Here is a 9,621-nt window from a genome sequence, read left to right on the forward strand (position 1 = left end):
AACTTGGGCTGAGCTGTGCCACCTCACCTTGCAGACTGGACAGAGCCGTGGTGCCCTGCTGATCTGGAACTGAATTTGTGCCTCCAAGTCCAAGCTGCTGAGGCACCCCACTTCTCTAGGGAGTAAAGGCATTGTTGTGCTGCCCCCTGACTCCTAGGGCCTAAGCCACAGTTCTTGTCATTCCTCAGTCCTAGCTTCTGCAGAATCTGGCCTCACAGAACCTAGCTACTGCCATGTTTCACTATTCCAGAGTCACCATGAGTCACTACTCCATATGCTTCATCTCCTGGAAGCCAAAGTATGACTCTGTTCTGTTAGTTCTGGATTCTAAACTGCAGCTGTGCATTGCTCTTAGTGGTTTAGATGTCTGGAGCCCCCTCTTATTCTCCACAACTCTTTCAGCCAAACCAATTCTGAGAAAGAAAACTTCAGAGGCATCATATTTCTTGATTTAAAATTATGTAACAAAGCTATAGTAATCAAAACAATGTGGTATTAGCACAAAAACAGACACAGAGACCATTGAAACACAATAGAGACCAGACAAACAAATTGAAACATATATAGTCAATTTTTTTTTTTTTTTTGACAAAGGCAGCAAGAGGACACAGAGGAAAACAGGATAGTATTTTCAGTAAATGGTGCTCTGGGTTTCTGCATGCAGCAGAATGAAAGTAGACTCATCTTGCACTATGCTCAAAAATCAACTGAAACTGTATAAAAGACCTAAATATAAGATGCAAAACTTCAGAACTCCTAACAAGTAACATAGAAAAAGCTCCTCAACATTATGCCTTGGCAATCATTTTTTGGATATCACACCAAAAGTTTATGACACCAAGAAAAAATTAAATCAATGGGACTATATCAAACCATAAAGTTCTGCACAGCAAAGAAAACAATGAACAACAACAACAGCAAACAATAACAACAATGAAATGGCAGCCTACAGGTTGGGTAAAAATGTTTGTCAATCACATAAATGATAAAGGGTTAATATCCAAAATGTATAAAACCTCATACAATTAAATAGTGGATAGACAAATTAATATTATTAAATAATAATAAAAGGACTTGAATTGATGTTTCTCTAAAGTCACAGAAATAGCAAATGCTGAAAAGGCTATGGAGAAAAGTGAACTTTTATATGCTGTTGATGGGAATCTAAATTAATATAGCCATTATGAAAAACAGCATAGAGGTTCCTTAAAAAAATTAACATTAAAACTAACATATGTTAGGTTTTTCTGGATTTTCTTGGTTCCCACTGTCAAGAATAAATACTGGTACTGAGTCAAACCCATAACAGAGTGATCACAGATACAGAGCACCAACAGTTTATTACAAGAACGCCTATAAGCACAGTGGTTACGGTGCCAGCCATGTGCACAGAGGCTGTCAGATTTGAACCCAGTCTGGGCCTGCTAAACAACAATGACAACTGCAAGAACAACAAAAATAGCGGGTGTTGTGGTGGGCACCTGTAGTCCCACCTACTTGTGAGGCTGAGGCAAGAGAATAGCTTAAGCCCACGAATTTGAGGTTGCTATGAGCTGTGACACCATGGCACTCTACCGAGGGCAACATAGACTCTGTCTCAAAAAGAAAAAAGAAAAAAAAAAAAGAAAAGAGAAAAGAAAGAAAGAAAGCATATGAAGAGAGGTGAAGAAGAAGCTGCACAGAATGGCACTAAGTAAAAGTATGTTCCAGAGAGAGAGGACCTGGTCAGTCTCCATGAGTGGAGAAAGATCTGAGCACAGGCTGACTTTTAGGTGCTCACTAGTTTATCCCGCCTCTCTTCTGGAAGGACTGCTTGCCCTTTCCTACCTTTGGGGTGATTGACAGTTTAGGGTTATATAACAGATTACACAACAGGTTGGTATTATAACAGTTTCCCTTTCTACACACGTGTCTTCCCCAGAATCCTTCAGAAAATCTCCACTTAGCTATGCTAATTAGTTGGTAATAAGCTCTAGGTCAGTTAAATATCACTAAGTCCTTATTATGTATATTTCCACCAGGGAACAATTCCTACCTTCAATATGGTTCCTAGCCACCATTTGATTCTTGCTCTCCTTAGCAACTTTCTGCCACCTGTTTACCCTCCACCACACTTAACAATATTACCCTGCAATCCTGCACTATGAGGTACACGTACAAAGGACATGAAATCAGTATGCCAAATCGACACCTGTACTCCCATCTTTGTTGAATCATTTTTCATAGTATTCAGTATATCAAATCAACTTAAGTATCCATCAAGCGGTGAGTGGATAAAGAGTGTCTGGTGTATATATACAAAGGAATACTATTCAGCCATAAGAAGAAGGAAATCCTGTCATTTCCAACAACATGGATGATCCTGGGGGACATTATGTTTAGTGAAATAAACCAGGCACAGAAAGACAAATATCAAATATTTTCACTCATATATGGGAGATAAAAATGTTGATCTTTAAGAGTAGGGAGTAAAATAATAGATACCAAAGGCTAGAGATGATGTGTAGGTGGGGAGGAAGAGTAAAAAGAGGTTGGCTAATGGACACAAACATGCACTCAGATAGAAGAAATAAGTTCTGATATTCCACAGCAGAGTAGGTAACTATGGTTAACAACAATATATTGTATATCTAAAGGTGGCTAGAAGCTAGGACTTGAAATGTTCTCAACACACAAAAATGATAAACAATTAAGGCTATCTATACACCATATGCCCTGACTTGGCCATTACACATTCTATTGCAGGTAACAAAATATCACATGTACCTTATAATATGCACAAATATTATGCATCAGTAAAAATATAAAAATAAATTAATTGTTTTAAAAAATCTTGGCAGAGACCTGAATAGACATTTTTTAAAAGTAGACATAAAAATGGCCAACAGGTATGTGAAAATGTGCTCCATGTCATAAATCAACAGGAAAATATAAATAACACCACTATAAGATAACACATCACACCCTTTAGGATGGTGGTAATGAAAAAGTCAAAATATAAGAAATATTAGCTAGGGTATGAAGAAAAGGGTGTTCTTATTGGTAGGAATGTAGATTGGTATAGCCATTATGAAAAACAGTATATTGTACTTTCTAAACAAATTTAGAATTGAGCTGCAATACGGCCAAGTGATCCCTCTTCTGGGATATATGCACTTATATGTTCTTTGCAGCATTATCCATAATATCCAAGCTATCAAAACAACTTAAGGATATGTCGATGGACAAATGAATAAAGAGAAACTGTGGTACATATATAGACATGAACGATGGAATATTATTAGGCCTGAAAAAGATCTTCTGATTTGCCATAATGTGAATTAGCCTACAAGATATTTTACTGAGTAAGCCAGAACACAAAGAAAATTATTGCATAGTCACACTTACATGTGGGATTAAAAAAAAAAAAAACTCAAAAACTCAAACTTATAGAGAGAAAGAATAAAACAATAGTCACCAGGGATGGAGCTGGGAAGGAGGTGATGAGTTACAGTAGAGAGTGTGCACGGCAGACTGTGGTTGGAAGATATGTAGGAGGAAAACGTCTGGGAGCCAAAAGTACAATATCAGGACTGCAAGTGATAAAGTGTACTGTGTGTGAGAGTCATGTAAATGACTCATTTTGCTTTTGTCGTAAGAAAAAAAAATAAGTAAATATGTGACATGATGGATACGTAGACTTGTTTTATCGTGGTAATTCTTACAATCTATATGTACTCCATAAATCATATTGTATGTCCTAAATACACACAAAATTTGTTTAAGAAATAAAATAAAAAGAACATTTAAAAATCCTCATTAAGAATTAAAAAAGACAAATTAAATTTAAGAAAGTGGGAAAAGACTTGAACAGGCAGTTCATGAGAAAAGACTTTCAAGTAGCTTATAAATATGTGAAAAATTGCTTAACATAATTAGTCATCAGGAAAATATAAATTAAAACCACAACATTTAAAAAGGTGCTGGACAGAATGTGGGAAACTAACACGCTGACGAGAATATAAACGCCTAAATTAACTTTAGAAAACTCACAGTATCTGAAACACATACATAAGCTATGACTCAGAACATTCTCTCCTGGGACTGTACCAAGCACAGTGCAGGAGAAATGTACAAGAACATTCACAGCATTATCCATAATGCATAAACCAGGACATTATCTGAACAGTCCTTGATAATAGCAAGTATAACTGAATTACAGCCAAATAATACAATGAAAACAATTAGCATAGCAAATGAACAAGCATGCTGCATGTGAAACCTTGAATGAATTTATGATCAGAAACCTGAATGAAAGGCCCAGCCCCCAAATAATCCTTTCATACAAAATTCAGAAAAAGGTGAATATAATTCCTGGTGTTAGAAGACCCAATAGTGGTTATTATCTGAAGGGAAGAAGAATGGAGAGTGATGGGGAAGGGTGCACAAAGGTCATTTCAGGTGGTGTTTTATTTCTTACTTCTTTAATGATTATACGAATATGTCCTGCTTGTGACAATTTACCAATCTGTACACTTTGGTTTTATGCACTTGTTATAAACATGCTTCATTCAACAATAATGTTTATTCATAAAATTGAAGATGAAAAACCACATTCCCTGGCGTGGAATACAGCCCTTCTTGTTCCGTGGCTTATGACATCATACCACCCATGTGATTTTAATCTCTGTATCTAAGATAGTAATACGGTCTTAAAATATTTAAACAGACACAGAGACAATGTATGAATATTACCTCACTTACAAGAAGAATCCCCAAAAGTCAAATTCATAGCAGTAAGAAGTAGAAAGGTGGTTCCCACAGGCTGGGGGCAGGAGGGGAGGGGAGAGGTGCGTGAGGAAATGGCAGACTTTGGTTAAGGAGTACAACATTACAGTTATAGGAGGAACAAGTTCTGCTGTTCTGTGGCACAGCAAGGTGACTAGAGTTAAGAATAATGTCTCTTTCAAAATAGCTAACATGGAGGATTTTAAATGTTCTCATCACCAAAAAAAGATAAATATTTGAGATAATGGATGTGTTAATTATCCTGATTTAATCATAAAAATGTACAATTATTATTTATCAATTAAAATGAAACTTAGACAAATATTCAAAGAGCCATTTCAGCAGACTCTTACTTTTTAGCAGGAAAAAAATAAAAATGTTCATTTTGAAAGTTTGGCTTTACATTCCAAGATGTTATGTAATTTCCTGTCTGAAAGAGGAAAGTTCCTTGTTTCAATAATAAATGACCTCTCTATGTCCTCTACAGTATTAGAAAAACATCCTTCTGTAAAATTCTTTTTAGGTTTTGAGTTTCTTTTCAAGGTTATTGACACTCCCTTCGAAGGAAGGAAGGGAACAATTTCCGTCCTTAGATCCATGTTTGACTATAAGCCTGGGACCAGAGCTCCCAAAGTTGTCAGCATAATGCTTTTGTTTACATTTCTGCTTACAGGTGTACCTCATTCTCCTTAACGCATTAATAGAGCTTGCCCATATTTTAACTTTATAGATAAAGTTCTTTTTCTATTCACAAAGCAAATGCAAAAGTATAGAATTTTAATATAAGTCACAATTTGATAGATGTACTTGATCTTTCATGGCTAGACAAGAAAAGAGGCAAGCTTACTAATTTATTTTTATTAAAGGATTTTTTTTTTTAGATAACTACACAAAAATCTTCATTCTTGCATTATTGTATAGCCACTGGAGTGCTAATTCAAATTTTGAATTCTAAAAAGAATATATTTCACTGTTTTTGGAACAAGATGATCTAAAATTTTTTTTAAAGTCCTCTTTTAGTTAACTAATAACTGCCAGATCCATCTTTAAAATATAAAAATTAAATAACAGATGTGCATTATATGCATTGATTTATAAATGTATGTTATTCCTCTAGGAAAATATTGGTTAATAAAAAATAAATGCTTTGGAAAGCACCAGTCTTGACTCTTGTATGTTGAAACTATTAATAACAAAACAGACAACTGTGTTTTATGATTGAGGGATGTATGTGGAAGGCTGACTATTAGAAATGTCTTGTATAACTTTAGGGCCTCAGAAGATATAGTATATAGATATTTTTAGCAAAAGATGAATTATTAAAGAAAGCTCCTGGGACTGCAGACTGTATATTGAAGTGTGTTGATTATATCAGTCTTTGCAAGGTGTTCTCACTCAATCAGTCCTAAGCATTACATAGTTGACGTGTTGACTAGGCTAGCGGCACTTCATTATGTAATGGTTCGTGTTAGTTTTGCTTTTTTATTTTTTGCAATGTTAAAGCCATTTCCTAAATACCTATCTTCCCACCCTCTTTTCAAATTAAAAATGAGTCTAGATGACTCCTGAAAGATGGAGAAAGAAGCAGTATTGAGTATTGGAAAAAAATAATAAACTTGGACTTTGGAGCTCTGCTCCCAGTCCTGGCACTCACTCCCAGCATGTCTTTGGGCACATCAGTCTTTCTGAGTCTCAGTTTCTTCATTTGTAAAATGTTCCCTTCAAAGTAAGGCAAGGGAATGTGGATTACAACTCTTGTTCCACTTACCTCACTGGTTGTTGTGAACAAGTGAGGTAAATCTAAAAGCTCTTTGAAAACATATTACGTAAATGTAAGGTGTTACTAATAACCTTTACTGTTTTAAAAAAATTGTTGAGATAGATTTCTAAGATGGTGTACTTGTGCCTGACTCAGGCACGTAACCCTGAATTTATTTTTGTTGAACCTGAAAACTTTAGAATCTATATAATTTTGGAGCCTGCAAGAAGTATTTAAAACTTTAGAAGCTAAGTATGAGCCTTATTTTGTTGAAAACTGTGCAAAGGCTACCAAATTTTTTGTTTTAGATAGCTATAGAATTTAAGAGGGGGAAGGGGGCAGGAAAGGTGTCTCCCACAAAGTTAGAATTACTGCTAATCTCTGTATTTAAATGTGTTCGACTAGAGCAGGAGGGCTAGCCCTTACAAATGCACTATGAAGGGGGCACCCAAGGCCATTTGCTGAAAGACATTGGCTCATGTACAGTTACTTCTAAGTAACTCCCAGCTTTGTTCCCCATGACCTTACAATTTGGCTCCCACTGCTGTGGTCCCTGCTCTTCCAGGCTCTGCCTTTTCCAGACTGTAGCAGTGTTCCCCACCCTTCTTTGCTTGCTTTTAACTGCCAAAGCTTTGAGGTTTCCAAAAGGCAAATACGGCCTGATCTTTTCTCTACTGGCTACTTTTGAGTGTCTCAAACCATGTGTCCCATTTATTGGACTTGGAGATACAAGGATGATTAGAAAAAAAAAAAGTTATAGGAAGGCTCCTGTCATGTTTAAAGTGGATTGGCTCTTGTGCCCTGTGTCACACTGACATTTTGGAATCCTCAGAACTTTTCGATATACCCTGAGGTTTCTCTGGCCACTTGCCATCCACATTATCAGATAAACAGCAATCCCCATTTCCCAGTAAATTGGTCTAGTTCATAAACACAGTTTGGATTGGATCCTAAGTGGAACACACTGGCCTCTTTTCTCTATTATTTAAGTCATGCAGTTATTATTATGGTAGACTTCATGTTTCACATACTTGTAAATTATATCTTCAGTGCTAACATCAGGTGATCCTTGATGTTCAGAGAATAGTGGAAATTTGTGTGTGGTGTCTTGGCAATAAAGAGTGAGGAGGAGTGCAGAATGGTTGCCCAGAATATCACTAGTTACACATGGGGCATGATTTTCCCTTTCCTTCTCACGAGGGTGTGACATTATACCAAGCCAATAGAGAAACGGCTTAATAATACTGCAGCCAGGGATCACTGAGAAATGCTTTTAATTCCCCACTTTGGTGTTAGCAGCAGTATTTCTGCATTCACATCAATTTCCATTAGTTCACTGGTGGAGAAAAACAAAAATCTGTGAGGTTGTTCATTTCAAGTAGCACATACTATTATTTGACTACAAAATCTTTTACGTAACATTATCCACATACTAATTACATAATTCCTCAAAATATTTTATATATTTTTCCTTGTTCCAAATTCAGTATTTTCTGGTTATTCATAATATATTTATTTGTACATGTCTGTGCAATTACAGATGGTAAGGATTCCCAAAATGCATGTTTTATAAGCAGTATTTTGGCCTTCAAAATGTTTTGTTTGGATACAATAATGTGAGAAAAATAACTTCCCCTACTACCAAAGTTGGTGCTTGAGCCAAATACCTTCAGGCTTCGTATTCTGGACCTCACAGTCTCGGTGGATTTTATTTGTCTTTTAGATGTTAAGTGAAATAAGTGTCCTTTCCTTAGGGAAGTCCCCCATAAATCCTGAAAGTGGTGTAGGTCCTCCACAAACACATTCACATAGTTCCCAGGACCACAGGTTCATGCCAACTTAGACCATTCTTATTCACCAATTTGCATACCTGTTTATTTAGAGTACATGGCTTCATCTCTGGACCATAAACTCCAGGACAGCAGGTATTGTGTTTGTTTTGAACTCTGACAAATTTTCTTTGTCTGGCAAAGTAACTGGCACTTAATAGTAGCTCAAAAATATTTTTGTGTGAAGGAAGAGTGAATAAACCCAGACCTCTCTGGCGCACAATTCCTAATAAACTTAAAATCTGTAAATGTGCTGAAACCTCAACCAGTTTAAGAAATTTATGTCCACTGGTTGACCAGGTTTAAAAGACAAACCCTCTGACTCTTGCTTCAGTTGACAAAGTTTTGTTTGTTTGTTTGTTTTTAATATGGAACGCTTCATGAATTTGCATGTCACCCTCGTGCAGGGGCCATGCTAATCTTCTCTGTATCGTTCCAATTTTTAGTATACGTGCTGTTGAAGCAAGCACTTCAGTTGACAAAAATGACATATTAATTCTAGCAATCTTTTTGAGCCATTGCAGAATTAGAAGCTGTGTAGCAGAGATTCGTATTTTGGACTTCTGATACCCTTTGATGGACCTCCTGCCAGTCCTAAGACGGGGCAACATTCTCAGTGCTCAGTAATTTCAAACACGATGAAATAAAGTCGGTTCATTGTTTCTTCTTTAAAATGCAAAAGCAGGGCAGCGCCTGTGGCTCAGTGAGTAGGGTGTCGGCCCTGTATACTGAAGGTGGCAGGTTCAAACCCGACCCCGGCCAAAAAACAAAAAAATAGCTGGGCATTGTGGCAGACGCCTATAGTCCCAGCTACTCGGGAGGCTGAGGCAAGACAATCACCTAACCCCTGGAGTTGGAGGTTGCTGTGAGCTGTGACACTACAGCACTCTACCAAGGGCGACAAAAGTGAAACTCGGTCTGGTCTATAAAAAAAAAATGCAAACGCAGAGATCCAGAAACACTACTACCATTGCTCCAGAGCCTGGCAATAAATGCCTGCAAATATACAGGATGAAGCTTTTTCAGAATTTTTCCTTTTGACATTTCTAGAGAGACTACTAACAGCCATTCCTTTTTAGGTCCTGTGGTGCATATTAAGAATTTAATGTTCTTTCGGATTTCTCAACTACACTGAGGCAGCCATCAATAGAGTCAACTTGTTTGTCAAGCAGGAAATGACTAAAAAGAAAGCTGAAAAGATAAGGGCAGCTCACCTTTTGAGCAATCATATTAAGCACTAAAGAGCCATTTTGATGACAATCTTCC

The 9,621-nt window shown here is 36.8% G+C and overlaps 1 non-coding gene across 1 annotated transcript; it reads right to left on the reverse strand.

The window, feature by feature from the left end:
• Positions 1 to 8,717: 8,717 nt before the first annotated feature.
• Positions 8,718 to 8,825, reverse strand: LOC128590975 (U6 spliceosomal RNA). The gene has a single exon (XR_008381433.1). It is a non-coding gene; the product is annotated as a U6 spliceosomal RNA (small nuclear RNA).
• Positions 8,826 to 9,621: the final 796 nt, after the last annotated feature.

This window comes from Nycticebus coucang, chromosome 7 (genome assembly GCF_027406575.1).
Source record: "Nycticebus coucang isolate mNycCou1 chromosome 7, mNycCou1.pri, whole genome shotgun sequence".
NCBI classification, from domain to species: domain Eukaryota; kingdom Metazoa; phylum Chordata; class Mammalia; order Primates; family Lorisidae; genus Nycticebus; species Nycticebus coucang.